Consider the following 24,679-nt stretch of genomic DNA (forward strand, 5'->3'; position numbering starts at 1 on the left):
CAGTTATGTGAATTTTGAGCTAGTCCTTTTCACTTCTGAGCACGTTGGTTGTTTAGCTAGTCTGCAGCACTCTTTAGTGCATTGAGTGTCTCCATTCGGAGATCTCACCCTTAGCCCCGGGGGAATTCGAGTGCCTACTCGGGCTAGGTATTTCCATCGGTATTTCAGCAGTAGTTTTATCAGCATTTCAGCAGCAGTTTCATCAGCATTTTGGAGGACTGCGCAGCACTTGGAGAGGGACGCAGTTCTTTTTGGTTGTAGTGCTGGATTGGGGTTTTGCAGGTGGATTTATACTGGGAGATTGAGCAGGGGTCCAGCTCTTGTCTCATTGTAGGATTTCTGGCAAGCTTTCAAGCAGTGTTTCAGGCAGAGTTTAGAGGGGTTTTCTTCAGTGGCAGCGCAGGGCATTGAGGAACTGCGAAGAACCCCAAGACGGTCTCTTTCGGGGGTTGACCATTCCAGGAAAGCTTTCTGGGTTTTCTGGGTTTCTTGAATAGAGCCCGAATCCAGAGTTTCAGCTTTTTCCGAAGAGAGGAGCAGCCCCAAATCATCATTTGCTTCCTAACAACGGCAGCAGCACAACAACAGCATCCACGCAGAGAGGTCATTCTTGTCATGAGAGTATTTCTTCACTTGCCTTGTGCACGTCTAGGTGCCATTTGTCTAATCACCTCTTGTACTAATTTTATTGCTCAGTATAATAAAATGGCTTAGGATTTCTCGCTGCATTTCCTGTGTATCTTCTTATATTTCCGGTTTACATTATTATATGTTGTTCCACTGTAATTTTATCACTTCTAGGTTATTATATCATTTGCATATATTTGGTTGGAGTTTTTTTCTGGGGTTTGAAGAATATTCTGGGTTAGGAATATTACAATGGTATCAGAGCCTAGATCTGGCTCAGCCTGTGGAGCTAGCAATCTGTGACACCAAGGGAAAAACCCTACATCTGTTACAGAGGTAGGAAATACAGAGACAGTGAGCATAGGTTGGAGAATACCTACGGAGAGGGACACTGTGTTCCAGTGGTGGACGTAGAACAGGAGGAGCCTGTGGTGGACGCAGAGCAGAAGGATCAGATGGCAGACAAGACGGGAAGAGATTTGCAGATATGCTCCTCAAATCAGTGCAGGATCTGTCGAGACAGATTGAGGTGATGGGGCAGAGATTCACAGCAGTAGAGGCTAGACAGCTTGAGAGCCCACAGGTTTTTCAAGTTGGTGAGGGATCAGGTGCATCCCACCATTTGCCATAGCAGCGTGATACTGCGCAGCAGGTGGCCTCACATGCCCCTACACGCTCTACCATGCCCACTTTCTTAGGAGCCGACACGGGGGCCGTAGCCCAGCAGGAGGCAGAGCCCGGACATATGGGTGATTATTTTGCAGAGTACCAGGCCTATGGGTAGGAATTCAGGGAAGCCCTCTCACTCAGAGATTTTGTTCAGCTCCAGCAAGATAGTAGACCCCGCGACTATCACGGAGGGTACCGACATTACCATGATCGTGACACCCACCGTGCAGCAAATAGATTCCACTTGCCTACGTTTGATGGTTCATCAAACAATTCGGCAAAGTCTTGGGTGGAGAAGCTGGACATTTATTTCCAGCTTAACCAGATGTCGGAGGCAAACGCCATCAAGGTGGCAACATTGCATTTGTATGGCAAGGCCCAGGATTGGTGATTTCATGGGATGGTTACATTGGGGCACTCCACAGTGACGACATATGCCAAGTTTACCAGCAGACTGATGGAGTGATTTGAGCAGAGGGATCCAGAGCAGCATTTTGTTGAGCTGACAAGGCTCAAACAGATAAGGAGCCCAGAGACCTACATTACAAATTTCTTGAGGGTCTCCGTGATGGTGCCAGACCTATCACGACATGGAGGGTCTATATGTATGTTGAGGGGTTAGTAGAGCCACTCCAGGGTTTAGTCTGATCCACTAAACCGGCCACACTCCAGGACGCTATCAGCAGGACCCGGGACTTATAGGATGTCTTACCCAGGACCCGGACACCTTACCCCCAGAGACAGAGTTTTCAGTCTAAGGGGAAGGATGTGAGGATTCCTCCTCCAAAGGGGAATCCAGGACGAGTACAGCTTGATGACAATGCCAGGAGGGAGCTGAAGAAGAAGCGGTTGTGCTTCACATGTCAGGAGCCATGGGCACCAGGACATAGATGTGCTGCTGGCAAAGCACATTTTATTGAGGTCTTCTCCGAGAGCAGTGGAGAAGAGGATGACGAGGATGATGTGGAGGTAGGAGATAGCCATGCCATACAGGGACCTTTGCCACCTCCACCGCCAGCAGCAAGTGGTGCATCTTTTGCACCTACCGGAGGGGCCCTTGCAGCATTGCGAGGAGTTCCCAAGTATCTGACGCTACGCGTACGGGGGACAGTACTTGGCCAGCAAGTATCAGTTTTGGTGGACAGTGGGGCAACCCACAACTTCATCGATGCCCAGATGGTTGAGCGGAGAGGTATACAGACAGAGAGCTTCGATGGGTTTTCAGTCTTGGTCCCAAGAGATCAGACCATGACGTATGCTCATTATGTTCCAGAGCTTTCAGTGACGATGGGCACCTACAAGTTGACTGACCACTTTTTCGTGGTCGATATTCCGGACACCAACATGATACTGGGTGTTTAGTGGCTTATCATTCTAGGGAAGGTGACGAAAGATTAGAAGACCCTAGAGATGGAGTGGGATGATGAGAAGACAGGGAGGCATGAGAAGATACGGGGTCAGCACACATATCCACCTCAAACTATTTCGGCTCATCGGATGGAGACAGTCTTTCGGAAGGGAGACATAAGGTGGGCAGTGGAACTGCGTGCATCAGAGGTAGGGACTACAAGGCAGACAGTACATCCAGAGATACAATCCATCCTTGATCGGTATGCCATAGTGTTTGGGGAGATTCCACCAGGACAGCCACTGGATCGGGGGTTTGAGCACACCATCGAGCTTGAGCAGGGCATACAGGCCATGATCACCACCCCCTATAGGCACCCCAAGGCCTATCGGGATGAGATTGAGCAGGCTATCCAGGAATTGCTGGCTTTTGGGCATATCCGACCGAGCACGAGTTCTTTTGCTTCTTCTGTGGTGTTGGTCAAGAAGAAAGACAGTACATTAAGGAGGTGCATTGACTACAAGGCCCTGAACAAGAAGACCCTGAAGAACAGGTACCGCATACCCAGGATCGATGAGTTGATGGACGAGTTGAGAGGGGCATGTTTCTTCTCAAAGATTGATTTGAGATCTGGGTACCATCAGATTCGCGTGAGGGAGCAAGACATTCCCAAGAAGAAGGACAGTACATTGAGGAGGTGCATTGACTACAAGACCTTGAACAAGAAGACCCTGAAGAACAGGTACCCCATACCCAGGATCGATGAGTTGATGGACGAGTTGAGAGGGGCACGTTTCTTCTCAAAGATTGATTTGAGATCTGGGTACCATCAGATTCGTGTGAGGGAGCAAGACATTCCCAAGACCGCCTTCAGGTGTCACTATGGGCACTTTGAGTTCTTGGTGATGCCTTTTGGGCTAACCAATCCCCCAGCTACATTTCAATCCTGTATGAATCACATCTTCCGTAGTCACTTAAGGAAGTTTGTGTTGGTATTCTTTGATGACATTCTCATTTACAGCAGGACTTGGGAGGAGCATCTCCAGCACATTGAGACAGTATTGCGTATCTTACAGGAGCAGCAATTCTATGCCAAACTTTCCAAGTGCGAGTTTGGGTTGACAGAGATGTTGTATCTGGGACACATCATAGGGGTGGACGGAGTGAGGGTCCATGAGGAGAAGATCAAGGCCATCAGAGGATGGCTGGAGCCGAGAAATGTCACGGAACTTCGAGGATTCATTGGCATTTGTACTTACTACCGGAAGTTCGTCAAAGGTTTCTCGCAGCTTGTTGCACCCCTGATAGATTTGACGAGGAAGGGGGCGTTCAGTTGGTCATATACGGCACAGCGAGCCTTTGTGATCCAGGTGGATGTTGGTGGCCACCCACCTATCCCATTTGGACCCCCACAACTATCTCTTTCAGTTTTTCTGTTTCCTTAATTATAGCACAGTTTACTATTTTTAGCAGTTTTTCGGGTCCTAAACTCCCGGAGCCGTTTTGAGGCCCTAAACAACGTTTTTTGGGAAATCCACCGCCAGCGATTTTTTTAATTAAAAATCGTCTTTTCCGTCGTAGTCCTCGAAGAGATCTTTCCAACGGGCTATCATGTGCGTGAAACGGAGATAGTACGACCAATTCGCGATCCCGGGAAGTTGATGTACCAACTTACCCAAAAACGGGGCCCACAATTTGGCGTTTCATCTTCTAGGGTTAGGTTTTGTAATGTGAAGGGTTTTCCATTGTTTCTCAACAATAAATAGGCCCTCGAGCCTCATTGTAACACAGTTTTTTGGAGAACAGTTCAGAAGCATGTAGCCGACACATCTCTTCTCAGAGATAAGCTACCATCGCCCTAGCTGGGTTATTTCCATTTCTATTTGTAAGCATATTTCAGTATTTTACAGTAATGAAATGAAGTATTATTTCCGCTGCATATTTGTCTTTATGGCTATCTCTGTATTTTATTGCGTTCCTGTTTAGATCTGGATCACTTTGACAGGCTCAAGGAGGTTATGAGCAGCTGCCGAGTGCTTGCGTTGCCAGATTTTACGCAGCCATTTATTTTGGAGTGTGATGTGTCGGGAGAGAGGATCGGCGCAGTGTTGATGCAGGGAGGTCACCCTATAGCCTTTGAGAGTCGGAAGCTCCTTCCGCACGAGAGATTGTATTCTATACACGACAAGGAGATGTTGGCCATCATGCATGCATTGGCTAAGTACCGGCAGTACTTGGTGGGTAACAGGTTCAAGGTGAGGACTGATCACAACAACCTCAAGTTCTTTTTGGAGCAGAAGCAGCTACAGAAGAGGCAGTGGAAGTGGATCAGCAAGATCCAAGCATATGACTTCGACATTGAGTATGTCAAGGGTAAGAACAACGTGGTAGCAGATGCCCTTTCACGTAGACCAGCCATGTTGTCTCTTATGAACTTGGATACAGACTGGAGGGCTCGACTCTTAGTAGAGTACTCCAAGGACAGGTTTGCATGTGAGGTTCTGGATGGGCAAGTGGCAGATGACAGGTACAGGGTGGTCGATGAGATCGTCTATTATAGGGACCAGATCTTCTTAACTGAGGGTTCTCAGCTCAAGAAGAAGATACTCCAGGCATCACATGATTCACCATTGGCAGGACATCAGGCGTTCACCAAAACCTACAGGGCCATTAGGGAGAGGTTCTCATGGAAGGGCCTCAAGGAGGACGTACTCCAACACATCCTGTTAAAATTGGCAACCAGGGCAAAACTTCATGTGGGTCATCTTATTCATGGCTAATAATATTTTTATTAGATTCCTCTCGTCGAGAGGTGTAGGATTGATATAAAGATCATCCAATTCCGATAAGTATTCATGGAGATATGAATTTATTATGATTATGGAATTATTATCAAGCCAACCTACAACTCATGTAGGCTCAGAAGCCCAACAGTCGCATCTATTCACCCACCAACGTTGTGTATAAATATAAGAGGACTTTTCCTCATTTAGACTCACTCATCTCATCACATCTCTCTCTCTCTACTGCGCAGATATGAGTCTCTTCTCTACAGCGCTGAAATGAGTCTCTCTCTCTCACACATGTGAAGCCGGAAGCTGTTGAATTTGAAGCTGCAACTACAGAAGTAAAGATTGACTTGCGTGGCCTAGAAGATCTCCTCTTTGGAACTGCATTGTAGGTTCATCTGAACCTCCTTTGAAAGCCGCAACTTTTGGTGGTGGAATGAAGTCAATCCGACGAACGGTTTGCAAGATATCGACAGCCCTAGTTTGAAGCCGAAAACTGCTGAATTTGAAGCTGCAACTGCAGAAGTAAAGATTGGCTTGCGTGGCCTAGAAGATCTCCTCTTTGGAACTGCGTTGTAGGTTCATCTGAACCTCCTTTGAAAGCTGCAACTTTTGGTGGTGGAATGAAGTCAATCCGACGAACGGTTTGCAAGATATCGACTGCCCTAGTTTGAAGCCGGGAACTGCTGAAACTGAAGCTGCAACTGCAGAAGTAAAGATTGAATTGCATGGCCTAGAAGATCTCATCTGAACTGCGCTGTAAGTTCATCTGAACCTCCTCTGGAAGCCGAAACTTTTGGTGGTGGAATGAAGTCAATCCGACTGTCGGTTTGTGAGATATGGTCTACCCTAGTTTGATAATGAAGTCGCTAATGCTGATGCTACTGATCTAGGGTTTTCTACTGCTGATATGAATCAGATTTATTGTACTATTTCTCTCTGCTGAATTATTGAAGATAAAAGAAGATTTGATCAAAGGGTTTCCCCACACATTGTGGGGTTTGTCCCTGGCTAGCCGCCACATCTTGTGTCTCTTGTCTTGGCTTGTTTTCTGTCGATCGTTTAATGTTCTATCTGCACTTTATTTTATGTACATGTGGTTGCTAATCGGTGGAATATAATAAGAAAAAGAAGTAAACTGTTATAAGCATAGAACATACCATAACTCAACATGGTATCAGAGTTGATGTGAAGACAAAGCCCGAGCAAGAGCAAGAGCAAGAGCAATCATTGAAGAGAAGATTGGCAAGGCTATCCTAAAAGAACTATGGGGTCCTCAACACTCTTTCCTGCCGAAGACAAGCTCCGTGAGAAAGCTGACTATCACGAATGAAAGATGTCTATCGATCTAACCCTTGAAGATCAAGGAGTGTTGGACCATGTAAGAGGCAATATTGTTGAGCCTTCATCAAATGCATCTGCTGCTGCCTAGAACAAATGGAAAAATGGAGAAGTCAAAACAAAAAAGATCATCCGGGCCTCTATCGACAAGCGCTTGGTGCCCTACATCTCTGATCTAGACACCTCCAAGGAAATCTACGACAGACTGGTGAGTTTATTTAAAGTTAATGATGCAAATCAAGTTTTGTTTCTTAGAAATAAGCTGAGGGAAATCAAGAAGGGTAAAGATGAAAGTATGCAAGCATACTTCTTAAGAATCACTGAGATCAAGAACGATCTCCTATCTATTGGGGAAACTATTGCTGACAGAGAAATGGCACTCACAACTCTTGAAGGATTACCATCTGAATGGTATGTGTTCAGGACTACTAATCTGAACTATAATGTAATTCTTGGTTTCGAGGAATTAATGGCTAGATGGATTCAAGAAGAAACAAGGGAAGAAGTGTAAGAAATGCCCATGCCTAAAGGTCCTCCTGCTGCCTTTTCTTTTCATGCAAAGAAAAGAAATAATTCTGGGACTAGATCAAAAGGAAAGGCTGGACCTAAGGCTAGAAGAAAATGACGATGTTACATTTGCGATAAAGCAAGTCACTATGCAAGGGAGTGCCCTGATAGAAAGGACTCACTCTAGGACGATGATCAAAATCCCTCTGATGGCAATCAAAGGAATGACAAATTCAACAGCAAAGGTAACAGGAGAGCTGGGAATCAAGGAAGAGGACAAGCATTCAAGAAGGCCAGAAATTCCAGGATGTATTAAATGCACCTGACTTCAAAAAGAACCTAGTGTCCATCTCGGGAACGGAAGACAAAGGCTACAAGGTAACCTTCAGCGATGGCAAGGTATGTATATGGAAAAATAATGTTAAAGATGCCTTTACTCTTGGGTTTAGTGTTGATTCATTATATCAGGTCGATGGAAGTCTGCTAGGTGTCATGTCTTATGACACATCTCTTCAGTCCGAACTTTGGCATTAGAGGTTTTCCCCCCTTCATTATAAAGCTATACTCGGTGTAAGACAAATGGTGATAGGGATGCCCGAATTCTGAATAGAGAATGAAGGTGTATGTCCAGGATGTGCTGAAGGAAAGCTCAAAAGGGGACCATTCCCCTCAAGCCAAAGCAAGACCTCTGATATATTACAATTGGTTCACTTAGGCATACCTGAGGTTGGCATTAAGAGGGAGACTACTACACCACATACTCCTGAGCAGAATGGTGTGGTGGGAAGGAAGAATCACACGATGATGGAAGTTGTCTGGGCCATGCTACATGATCAAAGACTTCTGATGTTTCTATGGGCTGAAACTACAATCACCGTCGTATATGTACAAAATTGATGCCCCCATCAAGCATTGGGTTCCAAGACTCCTAAAGAAAAGTTCACCGCAAGGTGAACAATCTTTCGACTTTGAGGAGCTCTCAAGAAACCAACACCAGGGTACCGAAAGAAAAGGATGATGAATCAATGCCTGATGTAGAAGAACCCATGGATCTGATAGATTCTCATCCACATGAGCCTTCCTCTTCTAGGAAGAGGCCTTCATGGCTTAGGGGGATACTTGATGATGCTAAAGGACATGTTGCACCCTGAGGAACCTTCCGTCAAAGTAAGAAACTTAATAGGTATCAAGAATACCTGACCATCATGAGCACGATCATACAAAATGAGCCTTCGTCATTCTCAGATGCCGTCAAGCATCAAGTATGGAAGGATGCTATGACCGTAGAATATGAGTCTATTATGGAGAATGATGTCTGGGAAGTAGTTCCCAGACCCTGGACAAGACAATTGTTACTTCAAAATGGCTTTACAAGATAAAGCATGCAGCAGATGGAAGCACGGAAAAATATAAGTCTCGTTTTGTTGCTCGAGGTTTCTCCCAAAAGGAAGGTATAGACTATGATGAGATATTTGCACCTGTTGCCAGATATACGACGATCCGCTCGATCATAGCCCTTGCCGCTTCACAAGGATGGAACCTACATCAGATGGATGTCAAGACTGCGTTCTTGCATGGCTCGATGAAAGAAGAGGTCTACGTGGGCAACCCGAAGGATTTGAGATTTATGATCGAAAATCTCATGTATGCAGGTTGAAGAAAGCTCTCTATGGGCTGAAGCAAGCACCTCGAGCATGGTATGAGAGGATCGATAGCTACTTGATGAAGCTGGGATTCACTAGGAGTGAAGCCGATCCTAACCTTTACTTTAAGGTTGCAGATGACAAGCCTCTCATACTGGTATTGTATGTGGATGACCTCTTTCCAACAGGTGCAGACCCTCTCATTCACAAATGTAAGAGGGAGCTGGCCTCTGAATTTGAAAGACCTAGGACTGATGCACTACTTCCTAGGACTTGAAGTATGGCAAAAGCCAAGGGAAATTTTCCTATCTCAAGGGAAATATGTGGTAAAGATATTGGAAAGATTTGGTATGATGGACTGCAAGCCTGTGACTACCTCGAGGATCTTAACTTTTAGAAGTTATATGGTAGTGATGTCGGACCAGATTTGGGAAATGCCTCTGAGTTTCATAAACTCATTCGCATTGATGTTCTTGGTGAACCTCCGTCCGAACATATTTTTTGCAGTTAGCATTGTGAGCTCATATTTGGTTGAGCCTCACTGGATTGATGCCAGGAATCTTCTGAGATGTCTTCAGGACACAATCTCTCATGGATTAAGATACACTGCCGGAGATGTGAAACTACTTGGATATATTGATGTTGATTGGGCAGGCAGTGTGGTGGACCGTAAGAGCACTTCCGGGTGTTGTTTCACCTTGGAATCTGCTTCGATATCCTGGATGAGCAGGAAGCAGAAGTCGGTGGCTTTGAGCACCGCCGAAGCAGGATATATTGTTGCTAGCATAACCTCGTGTGAGGTAGTTTGGTTGCGAGAGCTCTTCAGTGAGCTGTTTGGATTTACATTGAATACCACTGTGATTCTCTATAACAACCAGAGGTGGGATTCGATTATTGAGTAATCCCGTATTCGTCAATTGCTCCAGCAGATAGACATCATCTTGGATATGGTAAGTTGATGAGCAAGAAGGCTCCATCGCATTAAGATGATGTACAGGTTGATACACCTTGTCAAAGCCCCGAGGAAAGATCTAATCTGTGATTTTCCCAAACGACTTGGAGTCGATAAGAAACCCTTGTACAAGGGTCCTGCATGTTGCATACATTGAGCTCTGGGAGCTCTGAGGGCTTGCGGTTATTACTGGAGCAACATACGACCACAGGGTGACTCACCCTCCCCTGGTGGTGCTCACTGGAACAAGATGATTCGCTCTCTTGTGGGACAAGATGATTCGCTCTCCTGTGTAGCAGGATGATTAGTTCTCCTGTGAGGACTGGATTGATGTGTTCTCCATGGCGATTGTAGCAGGATTGATGTGTTCTCCTGTGAGGCCTGGATTGATGTGTTCTCCATGGCAGCCTGGATTGATGTGTTCTCCATGGCAGGATTGATGTGTTCTCTTGTGAGGCCTGGATTGATGTGTTCTCCATGGCAATTGTAGCAGGATTGATGTGTTCTCCTGTGAGGACAGGATTGATTAGTTCTCCTGTCGAGGCATCCTACCCATGCAGTTTGGGACTCATGGGAAGTACCTCTCATCTGATCAAAGAGGAGGGAAATGAAGTTAGGGACCATAGTAGTACCGATGGACGCATCGTTGTAACTACCGTACTCCCTACGCTAGGATGACCTCCATTGATCTGGGATCAATGATACTGGTCTGGGACCAACGTTAGGAGCTGTACCATACTATGACGCTGACTTCGGGTCGGTTGAGACTGGTCTGGGATAAGTGGTACATACTCTGAGATTGACTTTGAGTCAGTGGAGGATGATATTGGTCTGGGACCATTGGAGTTGTACTCACTATGACGCTGACTTGGTTGAGACTGGTCTGGGACCAGTGGTACATACTCTGACACTGACTTTGAGTCGGTATGATACATCCTCGATCATTTCTTCTTCTTCATAATTCGGACAAAAGCAGAATAGAACAGAACAATGCAAGAGCAGGGCAGAACAAGACAAAGCAGAACAGGCAAAATAGAGCAGAGCAGGGCAAGGGTCAGGCTGTACAAGGTAGTGCATTTGATGGATGAATAGTAACGACTGATAGACAGATTGCAGATGAAGTTCTCCATGGTTGAGAGGGAGTGCTAAAATTAGCAACCAGGGCAAAACTTCATGTGGGTCATCTTATTCATGGCTAATAATATTTTTATTAGATTCCTCTCGTCGAGAGGTGTAGGATTGATATAAAGATCATCCAATTCCGATAAGTATTCATGGAGATATGAATTTATTTTGATTATGGAATTATTATCAAGCCGACCTACAACTCATGTAGGCTCAGAAGCCCAACAGTCGCATCTATTCACCCACCAACGTTGTGTATAAATATACGAGGACTTTTCCTCATTTAGACTCACTCATCTCATCACATCTCTCTCTCTCTCTACTGCGCTGAAATGGGTCTCTCTCTCTCACACATGTGAAGCCAGAAGCTGTTGAATTTGAAGCTGCAACTGCAGAAGTAAATATTGACTTGCGTGGCCCAGAAGATCTCCTCTTTGGAACTGCGTTGTAGGTTCATCTGAACCTCCTTTGAAAGCCGCAACTTTTGGTGGTGGAATGAAGTCAATCCGACGAACGGTTTGCAAGATATCGACTGCCCTAGTTTGAAGCCGGAAACTGCTGAATTTGAAGCTGCAACTGCAGAAGTAAAGATTGACTTGTGTGGCCTAGAAGATCTCCTCTTTGGAGCTGCGTTGTAGGTTCATCTAAACCTCCTTTGGAAGCCGCAACTTTTGGTGGTGGAATGAAGTCAATCCAAAGAACGGTTTGCAAGATATCGACTGCCCTAGTTTGAAGCCGGGAACTGCTAAAACTGAAGCTGCAACTGCAGAAGTAAAGATTGACTTGCGTGGCCTAGAAGATCTCCTCATCTGAACTGCGTTGTAGGTTCATCTGAACCTCCTCTAGAAGCCGAAACTTTTGGTGGTGGAATGAAGTCAATCCGACTGTCGGTTTGTGAGATATGGTCTACCCTAGTTTGATAATGAAGTCGTTAACGCTGATGCTACTGATCTAGGGTTTGCTGCTGCTGATATGAATCAGATTTATTGTACTATTTCTCTCTGCCGAATTATTGAAGATAAAAGAAGATTTGATCAAAGGGTTTCCCCACACATTGTGGGGTTTGTCCCTGGCTAGCCGCCACATCTTGTGTCTCTTGTCTTGGCTTGTTTTTTGTCGATCGTTTAATGTTCTATCTGCACTTTACTTTATGTACATGTGATTGCTAATCGGTGGAATATAATAAGAAAAAGAAGTAAACTGTTATAAGCATAGAACATACCATAACTCAACACATCCAGGAGTGCGATGTTTGCCAGAGGAACAAGGGAGAGACGAGCCATCCCGCGGGATTATTGCAGCCTCGTCCCATTCCGGAGGGGAAATGGGAGAGAATTTCGATGGAGTTCATCACAGGGTTGCCCACGGTATAGGGCAAGGATTGCATTTTTGTCGTCGTTGATCGACTGACGAAGTACGCGCATTTTTTTGCCATATCCGCACAATATACAGCAGCACAGGTTGTTGAGCTATTCTTTAGAGAGATTTTCAGGCTACATGGTCTTCCCAAGGCCATCGTTAGTGATAGGGACAGCCGTTTCATGGGCAGATTTTGGTAGGAGCTTTTCCGGTTGGTGGGGACAGAGTTGACATCGAGTACCAGTTATCACCCACAGACGGATGGGCAGACAGAGATAGTTAACAAGTGGCTAGAGGGCTACTTGCGTAACTATGTCAGTGCGCAACAACGAGCATGGTTGAGGTGGCTACATCTAAGGGAGTACTGCTACAATACTTCACATCACATGTCCATTGGTATGTCACCATTCTATGCCTTATATGGGTATCATCCTTTATCTTTTGCTGACGTGATGTTTGGTGATAGCAAGGCTCCCAGAGCCAAGATTTGGATCCAAGAGAGTCAGCATATTCTCCAAGCTCTCAAGGATAACATGGCTACAGCACAGAACTGGCAGAAGCTGTATGCCGCCAAGGGTCAAGTGGAGAGACAGTTCGAGGTAGGAGACATGTTCAACCTACGATTACAGCCATACCGACAGTCGTCACTAAAGCAGAAGGGGGCTGAGAAGCTCAAGCCCCGCTTTTATGGGTCGTACAGGGTGATATCCGAGGTTAGACAGATTGCATATGAGCTGGAGTTGCCCCAAAGCAGCAAGACTCATAACGTTTTTCATGTATCATGCCTGAAAAAGACATTGGGGCAATAGGTGACAGTGACAGATGAGCTATCACCCATGAATGACGAGGGGCATTTGGTATTGCAGTCGCAGGTTATCATTGATACTAGGGAGAGGCAGCTGCGGAGTAGAACGGTCCGGGAATTCTTGGTGAGATGGAAGAATTTGCCGGATGAGGATGCCACTTGGGAGAGTGAGAGGATCTTGCAGCATCCATCACTTCAGTTGCTTGAGGACAAGCAACATTTTGCCGGGGGAGACTGTAATATTCCTAATTAGCTATGGCTAATTGGAATATTCGATTTTGTTCAATTTTTGCCTTCTATAGTTATTTGTAAATAAAAAAAGTGAGGAAGAGGGACATAACTCACTTTAGAATAAAAAGTCACTTCCTAGGTAGCACAACGTTGTGACTTAAAGGGCAACCAAGGGGGCCAAAAGGGGACACAGAAATGGAGCCCACACAAACACATGGAGAGACTGCGCAGGAGGGAAGAAAACGTGGCAAGAGGAGAAGCACACAGGAGGAGTTGAGCCTAGGGATTGTGAGAGGCAGAGGCTATAAAATAGAGAGGAGCCCCCTCATTTTGAATCATTCAGTTATGTGAATTTTGAGCTAGTCGTTTCGACTTCTGAGCACGTTGGTTGTTTAGCTGGTCTGCAGCACTGTTTAGTGCATTGAGTGTCTCCATTCGGAGATCTCACCCTTAGCCCCGGGGGACTTCAAGTGCCTGCTCGGGCAAGGTATTTTTATCGGTATTTCAACAGTAGTTTTATCAACATTTCAGCAACAGTTTCATCAGCATTTTGGAGGACTGCACAGCACTTGGAGAGGGATGCAGTGCTTTTTGGTTGTAGTGTTGGATTGGGGTTTTGCAGGTGGATTTATGCTGGGAGATTGAGCAGGGGTCCAGCGCTTGTCTCATTGGAGGATTTTTGGTAGGGTTTCAGGCAGAGTTTAGAGGGGTTTTCTTCAGTGCAGCGCAAGGCATTGAGGAACTGCGGAAAACCCCAAGAGGGTGTCTTTCGGGGGTTGGCCATTCCAGGAAAGCTTTCTGGGTTTTTCTGGGTTTCTTGAGTAGAGCCCAAATGCAGAGTTTCACCTTTTTCCAAGGAGGGGAGCAGCCCCAAATCATCATTTGTTTCCTAGCAGCAGCAGCAGCACAGTAGCAACATCCAAGCAGAGAGGCCATTCTTGTCATTCTGAGAGTATTTCTTCACTTGCTTTGTGCAAGTCGAGGTGCCATCTGTCTAATCACCTCTTGTACTGATTTTATTGCTCAGTATAATAAAATGGCTTAGCATTTCTCGCTGCCTTTCTTGTGTATCTGCTTATATTTCCGGTTTACATTATTATACGCTGTTCCACTGTTATTTTATCACTTCTGGGTTATTATATCATTTGCATTTATTTAGTTGGAGTTTTTTTCCTAGGGTTTGAGGAATATTCTGGGTTAGGAATATTACATTTTCACAGGGAGCAACCCAGTATTTTCGCAGAGCAGACCTCTCGCTGGACGTAGTAGTTTTGCAGCAGTTCGCTAGAGCAGAACTAGCTTAGGGTGAAAGAAGAGCACACACAAAGGGAAAATTTTCCTCAAGGAACTTCTAGACTCAAGAAGTTCGATTTCCCTTGCAGATTAGCAGTCGTTGTGTGCAAAGTTTCTCACTCCAGAAGTGTGTGCGAATAGCTGAGCAGCAGCTACGCAAAAGGGAAGAGGAGAATTTTCGGCATTGTTTGAGATGGCCACTGCTAGACTTCGAGATCAGGAAAAATTGGACTGTGCTTCCAACTATGTCATCTAAAAGGCAAGGATGTCCTTCCTTCTGGATGAATATGGCCTAAAACCTTTCACAGATGCAATGGTAGCTACGCCCATGAATGCAAATCAGCTGAAGGAGTATGGAAAGGAGATGACACCGTCAAAGAGGTCGATCCTTGATGGTGTTCAGGATCACATTGTTTCACACATTGCTAGCAAAGGGACTACTAGAGAAATGTGGGAGACTCTCACCATGTTGTACCAGGGCACTTCTGGGCAGCTGAAGATGTACTTAGAAGAGAAGTTGAGATGCACCAGGATGCAGAAAGGGCAACGCATAGACCCCTTCCTCATGAGGATTTAGGAGATCCAAGATCAGTTGTCAGCTGTTGGGGTAGTGCCTCAAGCCACAGAGCCAGTGCGATTGGCACTCAATAGTGTCTCTGAGGAGTGGCAAGTATTCGTCCAAAGCATTTTGGGCAGAGAAACCTTGCCAAGGTGTGACAGGATGTGGATCGATTTGCAGCAGGAGGAGTTGAGGCGAGACTTAGTGAAGAGCTCCATCAGTGGCAACGGTAGTGGATTGAAGCAAGTGATGGAGGAGGAGAATGTGGCCCTCGCATCAAAGGGTCCTAGTCAGGGACAAGGGGAGTAACGAAAGAAGAAGAAGAAGGACCTGTCAAAGCTCAAGCGGTTTAGATGTGGTGAGCTTGGTCACTACAACACCCAGTGTCCTCTCAGAAAGAAGGACAAGGAGAAGAAGCAAGACCAACGGAAGCATCAACAGAGATCGACAAGCTTTCCTTCATGGAGGAAAATGTCGCCACTTGGTGTTGTAGCCCCAAAGTGTTATAGATGGGCGGGATTCTTAAGGAGATCCACCTCTTGAATCAATACCTTGCTACAGGGGCCCACAGTGTTTCAGTAGCAGGATGGATCAGAGACAGTACATGCAGTCAGATGCCAGGGTGACAAAAGTAGAGTCTAGTTGCAGCCAGATGCTGGGGAGGGTAGTGCAGAGTTGGCAACAGTGTAGATGACACAGTGCAGAGTCAGCAGCAGCGCAAATGCCTCAGTGACAGCGCAGGTACTAACAGAATTCAAAAACTCAGGTTACAGATGCATTATACTGATCACAGTTGATTCAGTATTTAAGATGCCTCTCAGTTGCAGTTGTTGCAGTGGGACCAGCAGCAGACGGAGAGGGAGTTGCAATGCAGATGCAGTGTTGGCAGCGGTTCAGCAGAGTCAACGGCAACACAGATGCAACACATATCAAAATTGCGCAATGGTTGGTGGCCAGTAGCAGTCAGACATCAACAGCGTGACAGGAGGTGATGCAGAGACAGGGGGTTGCTACAGGAGGCAACAATTCTAGAACACGTTCCTCGCTAAGAGGGAGTGTTAGTTTTTGTAGTATCGGATGTGTTCTAGCCTTGATATTTCGTGGAGAGACTAGAATGCATGAGATCTCCAAAACCCAGAAATCGTTTCTGGAAATTCCACCTAGAAATGACTTAATTAGATTATTACTCATTTTTTAAATATTTCCTTAAGTCTAAACTTAGGGAATATGAATAATTAATTAGAATTAATTAAGTTATGGTGTGAATGTTCTAGAAACTCACACGAATCGACTTCAAATTAATCCTAGCCATTGATTAAGATCTAATATTGGTCATTGAAGTCTCAACAGAGGATTATAAGAAGTCGATGGGGCTTGGAGAAATGACTTGTGTAGTTCAATTTCATGAGCAAATCGATTTCCTAAGTAGCAGCATTCAGTTGTCGGAGAGAGAGCTAGTGAGATCGAAACAGTGAGAGGGGCAAGGACAGTGAAACCGGAGGAAGATTTCAAGATCTGGTGAGTGCATTTGCAAAGAGACAGAGAAGCCACAGTGAGGCTGACGCAGAGCAGCGCAATAGCCTCTAGAGGCAAAGATGATTTGTTGAGGAAGATTGACGTTTTCAGTTCCAGAGGCCGGGAAGGAGTCCTGGAGTGTCGGAGAAGCGTCTTTTTGGTCAACAAAAGGCAGAACGACTTCCTCATAGTTCATTCCGAAGCTAAACGTCCAACCAGCTACGCAGAGCAGTACAGAGCCTAACGTGGAGGCTCAAAGGACTGAAATTCTAAAGGCAAGTTGTGTCGAGAGATTGCCTATGGGGTGAGGAAAATTCCTCTCCAGATTTTTGCCACTATTTCTATGTAGGATTGCTAATTTTGACATCCAGTTGCACTAAGATTATTTCACTGCTGCTTAAAATTAAAACCCTCAGCTATTGCACCGGTTTTCCCAAGTTGGGCTTTTTCGGGGACTTTTGTCCAAAAATAACTTTGTTATTTTATGTGTGCGTGCTAGTATTTCTTCTAGCGTTTCTTTCTTACGCAGTTTATTTGTGTACGTTGCAGTGTGATTGATTCAATATTTGTTGTAGCAAATAGTAAATAAATTGTTAAAAATTAATTTAGCAATTAGGAGAAGTATTTCCAGTTGCCGCAATTGGATTTGGGTTTCCGAATTTTCACATTGGGAAAACCGATACAACAGTGAGGATTTTATTTTATTACGGAGCAGTAAAATCTGAGTACATCTATGGATGCCCAACTAGCAATCCAAACAGTGAGAAAATCTGGCAAAGATATTCCCTAACCAACCCCGGCACTCGTGCTACCTGCACTTGCATTCTTGCACTCATGTTCTTTCACTCGCGCGTTCCTGCTCTCATGTCCCTACACTCGAGCGTTCCTATACATGCGCGTTCTTGCACTCGCACGTTCCTGCACTTGCGTTCCTACACTGGGATTAACTCAACCTCTTGACATTGACACTCTATCCCTCTCTGGCTTGAACTCTACTATTGCTAGCTTGATCTACACAAGGAACTGTTGCTCAAGTGTACTCTCCAAGTGCCCATCGACTTCTTTTTATAATCCTCTGTTGGGACTTCAATGACCAAGACCAAATCTTAATCAATAGCTAGGATTAACTTGAAGTCGATTCGTGAAGTTGATCCGTGTGAGTTTCTAGATCATTCACGCCTTGACTTAATTAATTCTAATTAAATAACCATATTCCCTAAGTTTAGGCTTAGGAAAGATTAAAAAAAATTGGTTAATAATCTAATTAATTCATTTCTAGGTGGAATTTCCATAAACAATATCTGGGTTTTGGAGATCTCATGTATTCTAGCCTCTCCACAAAATTTTGTGGCGAGAACACATCCGATTCTACAAAAACTAACAAGCATATGCACTTTAAAATTGATATTTACTTCTTGTTGTCATAAGTCTCTTACTATTGTCATAATAGTCACTTATTGCTCATAAAAGGGTCATTGGAACATAAAGTGTAATGTGTTTTCATAATTCTATATTTTGTTCCTAACATTTACATTGTGGAAGTGGCTAACATTGTGTTCTTCTCGTGAGTTTATCCATATTTCACATCTAAATTGACTCGCTCACTAAAGCACTTAGATCATAAATCATCTTGGTGATAAGTCTCTTGGGAATATTGGTATCTTGTGAATCCAGTTAAATATTTCTTTAGCATTCAGTAATAAGATCACACGTAATATTGTTTGGAAACATCTTTGGTAATTGTGATTGGCATCTTATAACTTTGTGGCTAATTAATAAGTGGATAAGTTGGTCTAGTTGGTTAAGCATCTTGTGGATTAATCTATAGTTGAAGCTTGCACTTGTATCTTTAAGCACTTATCCTTTTTAAGATTGCTATCTCATGATTGTTGAGTACTCTTGCTCTAAGATAATTCATATCAAGTACTTAAGTAACATAAACCAATCTTTCAAGATAATTTCACACATCATTGTTGCACAAGCATCCTAGGACTTAGTTTGCATTAATAGTTTACCTCCAAGCATAAGCTTGGTTAATAGACTCCTAGGGAAACCCTTTTCCAATTAGCTTGAAGGATTCAACTCTTCTTAGTGGTTAACATAGTGACCTTGCAGTCGTCAAAGCCACAGCCTCTGCAGCGCCAGAGGCACTGGGTGGTTGGAACATAAGGGGAGGTATCGAATCAGGTCGTTGTCTGCTTTTCGTTGGCTTCCATCTCACAACCTACTCTGAAGATTGTGTTGAAGTTTCTAAATTTACTTAATTTAGAAACCCTTGATGCACTTTTTCTGATTTATTCCTACCTACTTGTTAATTTTTCTTTAACAAGTTATTTACAAAGTAAATACTAAAAATAAACACCAGTGCATGCTCAACATATTACAGATCAACAACTAAAAGAAACAAGAACAAACACACCAAATGACACCATTATTTTTGGACCAATGTCCCCAGAAAAACCCAATGCAGGAAAATCGGTGCAGCTATCTGAGAGTTTTCTTATTAAGCAATATCAGAGTACACTCTCAATGCCGTAACTGGCCTACCCAACAGAGAATTTCCTTAGCAGCTATACCTCACAGTTTGAGAGAAATCTCCTGGCTGAAACCCCAGAAAACCCTTCCGGCAGCTCCTCAGCACAAAACTGCTCTTGCAACCCCAGCGTCTGCCCAATCTGGCCTGCGTCAACCCCTCTCTATCTCATGCTGGCCCTGCGTCAGCATTTCTTGGCCTATGACGCTGCTCTCCCAGCACAATCTCTGCCTTTTCTGTTCCTCTGTACTCAATGCCCCTCAGCTACTCTCCGATCACTGATTCTATCTCTCTTAGCAAGCACCGCTCTAGAGAATAGAATCACTGATCATCTGGCGTAATCTCCAAGTGACCCTCAAGCCTCCTCTTATACTTTTCCTGTTGACGATTCAACGGCCGAGAATAAGTCCCTAATCAACAGCTAAGATTAGATCTGGCTTGATCCATTTCTTTTGGACCACTCTAACACAGATTCATATTAATACACATTAATATTTTATTTTTCCTAAGTTTTGACTTAGGAACTCCATTAAAAATATTAATTATTTTAATATCTCCTTATCTATTTAGAATCTGCCCAAACCCTTTCTCATGTGCCCCAACCTCTCCACCAAATTTTGTGGCTAGAGCACATTCAATGCTACCTCAAATCGACAGATTGTTTCTCAAAGAGTAGGGGGCATTCACTGAGGTGACAGTGGGTCCTTGTCCCATTTTCGCCACTTCATCTAGTAGTAGTCCCTTTGGACCTGTTAGCATCTGTAGCATTGAAGTTGTTCTAGTCTCGAAACTTTGTGGAGAGGCTAAAACACAGGAGAAATCCATAATCCAAAAATCGTTTCTGGAAATTCCACCTAGAAGTGTCTCAATTAGATTATTAGCCTATTTTTAAACTTAGGAAAAGCGGTTAATTAACCAATATTAATTGAGAAAGGTGTGAATCTTAGCCCTTGAGAAAGGTGTGAATTTTAGCCCTTGATTAAGTTTTAATCTTAGTCGTTGGGGGTCCAACAGAAGGTTATAAGAAGAAGTCGATGGATAGATGGAGAACACACACTTGAGATCGATTTCCTTGGGCGGTTCGATTTCCAAAGAGCAACAACAGTTGCTGGAAGAGTTCGAGCCACAAAAGGGAAGCAGAGATAGAGAGGAGCAAGGATAGTGAGGCCAGAGAAAGATTTTCCAGATTTGGTCAGTACTTTGCAGAGAGGCAGAGATAGCCACAAAGAGGCCACATAAGGGCTACGCGGTGTAAACAGTCCTACACTAAAGGAACTCCCTACTGCAATAATATTGAATTTACTTCTCCTTGATTTTAATATACATTATCAAGTTATTTTTTGAAAAGCACTATAGTAAATTACTTCTGCAGCCTACACCAATTTAATTTGATTACATGAAACAAGAAACTGAGCAAAGAACAAGATACATAGGACACTGTTATTTTTCGACAAAATAGTCCCCAAAAAAAACCAATGCGGGAAAACTGGTGCAGCAGCTCTGAGGGTTTTATATTATTAAGAAGTAGTTCTGAATACAATGCTATATTCCCTCCCGCTAATCTAGTTACAGAGAAAAATATAATGGCGGAAAACTAAGTGAGATTGCCTCACTTCACTCGACAATTTCCAGCTGATCAGGCAGCAGAACTGGCTAACCCCGGCTATCTCTGCGCTGGCCCTGCATCAGCCTCAAAGGCTCGGCATCAGCCCTGCCTTGTCTCTTCTGCCTCCTGGAGCTTCTAGGTCAACCTTCCCGCATTGTTCTGGTAGCTCCCTGGCAAAATTTGGGATTCCTACATGAGGGCAGCTTCTCTGCGTTGGCTCTCCCTAGTTTAGCATCAAGCATGCGTGGGCCCAAACTAGCCCAGCGTCAGTCCCTCTAGGTGTTGCGCTGCCTCCACTAGTGGCTCTCAGCCTCTCTGCCTAGTATTCCCGAACTATCCCTACCCCTCTGCTGCAGAATGATCACTTAGTTCGAATTTCTCAGCTTCCTAGCCCCAGAAATTTCGAACTCTAGATCAATTCTATAATATCCCTTATCAGGGGTATCTCTCAAACACAAGAAAACTCCAACCAGAGATGGACTGGGAGGGCATTTGCCAGATATGTCGCCTCTAAAAAGAGGACGAGATCTAGATGTTACCGAGCCCTTTCCAGACTCTGTCTAAGAGTATAGGAGAAAAACACATAAGTGGTATAGTAGCTGGAGAGCTCAAAGAGATAAAATAACAGTAGTGCAACATACAATAAAGAATCCATGGAATATAAGCAGATACTCTAGAAATGCAAAGAGAAATGCTAAGCCATTTTATTATACTGAGTAATGGAAAGAGTACAAGAGGTGATCAGAAAGATAGCACCTCGACTTGCACAAAGCAAGTGAAGAAATACACTCAGAATGTAAGGAAATGGCCTCTCTGAACTGTGTCCAAACTGCCAGAGAACTGCTGTGCTACTGCTACTGCTGGAATCAAGTGAGGATTTGGTGTTGTTCCCCTCCTCAGAAAATGCTGAAACTTTGGAATCAGCCTCTGCTCAATAAACCCAGAAAAGCCTTTCTAAAATAGCTGACCCCCGAAAATCACCCCCTTGAGGATCTACGCTATCCTTCAAGGCTTTGCGCTACCTCTGAAGAGAATCCTCCAAAAACTCTACCTGAGGCTTTGCCAAAATCCTCCAATATGCAAGGGTTGATCCCTTGCTCGATCTCCAAGCTCAAATCCTCCACGTAAACCCAATCCGGAGCTCCTACCAAAAGAGACTGCGTCCTCCCCTCTCAAGACTGCGCAGTCATCAAAATGCTCAGTTCCTCCTCAACTCCAAAAATCGCTCCTCCTGCAAAACACTGATGAAACTACCTTGCCCAAGCAGGCACTCGAAGTCCCCCAGGGCTAAGGGTGAGATCTCCGAACGAAGACACTCGATGCACTAAACAGTGTTGCAGACAAGCTAAACAGCCAGCGTGCTCTAAGTCAAAGTGACTAGCTCAAATGCAACATAATCCAATGCCCAAATGAAGAGGCTACTCTCTCCTTTATAGTGTTGGCCTCTCTCAAAACCCTAATGCCCACCTCCTCTAACGTAGCCTTTTTGCACAGTCCCTCCAAGTGTCTACGTGGGCCCCCTTCTCTACGTGGTCCTTTGGCCCCCTTGGCTCCCTTTTTAAGTTACAACGTTGTGCTACTAGGGAGTGACTTTATTGAGTTATGTCCCCCTTTCCTCACCCTTTTATTTATAAATAAATATGGAAGGAAAAATTGAGCAAAATCGAATATTCTAATTAGCCATGGCTAATTAGGAATATTATAGTCTCCCCCGGCAAAATGTTGCTTGTCCTCAAGCAACTGAAGTAATGGATGCTGCAAAATTTTCTCACTCTCCCAAGTGGCATCCTCAACCGGTAAATTCTTCCACCTCACCAAGAATTCCCGGACCGTCCTGCTCTGCAGCTGCCTCTCCCTGGTATCAATAATAGCCTTTGGCTGCAACACCAAATGCCCCTCATCATCTGTGGGTGGTAGCTCATCTGTCACTGTCACCTGCTGTCGCAATGCCTTCTTCAGGCATGATACATGAAAACGTTACGAACCTTGTTGCCTTGCGGCAGCTCCAATTCATACGCAACCTATCCAATCCTACGTATCACCCTATATGGCCCATAAAAGCAGGGCTTGAGCTTCTCAGCTCCCTTCTGCTTCAGTGACGACTGTTGGTATGGCTGTAATCGTAGGTAGACCAAGTCCCCTACCTCAAACTGTCTCTCCACCCGACCCCTGTCAGCATACAGCATCTGTTGGTTTTGTGTTGTAGCCATATTATCCTTGAGAGCTCGGAGAATATCCTGACTCTCTTGGATCCAAATCTTGGCTCTCAGAGCCTTGCTAGCACCAAACATCACGTCAACAAAAGATAAAGGATGATATCCATACAAAGCATAGAATGGTGACATACCAATGGACATGTGATGTGTAGTGTCGTAGCAGTACTCCCCCAGATGCAGCCATTTCAGCCATGCTCGTTGCTGCCCACTGACATAGTTACACAAGTAGCCCTCTAGCCACTTGTTAACTATCTCTGTCTGCCCGTCTGTCTGTGGGTGATAACTGGTACTCAGTGTCAACTTCGTCCCCACCAACTGGAAAAGCTCCTGCCAAAACCCACCCATGAAACGACTGTCTCTGTCACTGATGATGGTCTTAGAAATACCATGTAGCCTGAAGACCTCTTTGAAGAACAGCTCGGCCACCTGCGCTGCTGTGTAGTGTGCAGATATGGAGAAAAAGTGTGCGTACTTTGTCAGACGATCAATGTCGACAAAGATACAATCCTTGCCCGGCACCATGGGCAACCCTGTGATGAAGTCCATCGAAATACACTCCCATTTCCCCTCGGCATGGGAAGAGGCTGCAATAATCCGGCGGGATAGCTCATCTCCCCCTTGTTCCTCTGGCAAATATCGCACTCTGGGATATGCTAGAGTACGTCCTCCTTGAGGCCCTTCCATGAGAACCTCTCTCTAATGGTCCTGTAGGTTTTGGTAAACCCCTGATGGCCGGCCAATGGTGAATCATGTGATGCCTGAAGTATCTTCTTCTTGAGCTGAGATCCCTTAGTCAAGAAGATCTGGTCCCTATAGTAGATGATCTCAACGACTACCCTGTACCTGTCATCCGCCACCTGCCCATCCAGAACCTCACATGCAAATGTGTCCTTGGAGTACTCTACTAAGAGTCGAGCCCTCCAGTCTGTGTCCAAGCTCATAAGAGACAACGTGGCTAGTCTACGTGAAAGGGCATCTGCTACCACATCGTTCTTACCCTTGACATACTCAATGTCAAAGTCATACACTTGGATCTTACTGATCCACTTCTGCTGCCTCTCCTGTAGCTGTTTCTGCTCCAAAAAGGACCTGAGGTTGTTACCCACTAAATACTGCCAAAATTTGGCCAATGCATGCATGACGGCCAACATCTCCTTGTCGTATATAGAATACAACCTCTCATGCGGAAGGAGCTTCTAGCTCTCAAAGGCTATAGGGTGACCTCCTTGCATCAACATTGCACTGATCCCCTCTCCCGACGCATCACACTCGAAAACAAATGGCTGCGAAAAATCTGGCAATGCAAGCACTAGGCAACTGCTCATAACCTCCTTGAGCCTGTCAAAGGCTCGCTGCGCTGTATTCGACCAACTGAATGCCCCCTTCCTTGTCAAATCTGTCAGGGGTGCAGCAAGCTGTGAAAAACTCTTGACGAACTTCCGGTAGTAAGTACAAATGTCAATGAACCCCCGAAGTTCTGTCATGTTCCTCGGCTCTGGCCAATCTCTAATGGCCCTGATCTTCTCCTCGTGGACTCTCACTCCATCCACCCCTATAATGT

General features: G+C 44.9%; 1 protein-coding gene across 2 annotated transcripts in view; it reads right to left on the reverse strand.

Moving 5' to 3' along the window:
• The window catches only part of BASS2 (Sodium Bile acid symporter family), a 280,194-nt gene that overhangs the window by 109,762 nt on the left and 145,753 nt on the right, over positions 1-24,679 (reverse strand). The gene's annotated exons all lie outside the window — the stretch shown is intronic.

Source organism: Pinus tabuliformis, chromosome X (genome assembly GCF_031772625.1).
Source record: "Pinus tabuliformis cultivar Carrire ecotype Pingquan chromosome X, CPIR1, whole genome shotgun sequence".
Taxonomy (NCBI): domain Eukaryota; kingdom Viridiplantae; phylum Streptophyta; class Pinopsida; order Pinales; family Pinaceae; genus Pinus; species Pinus tabuliformis.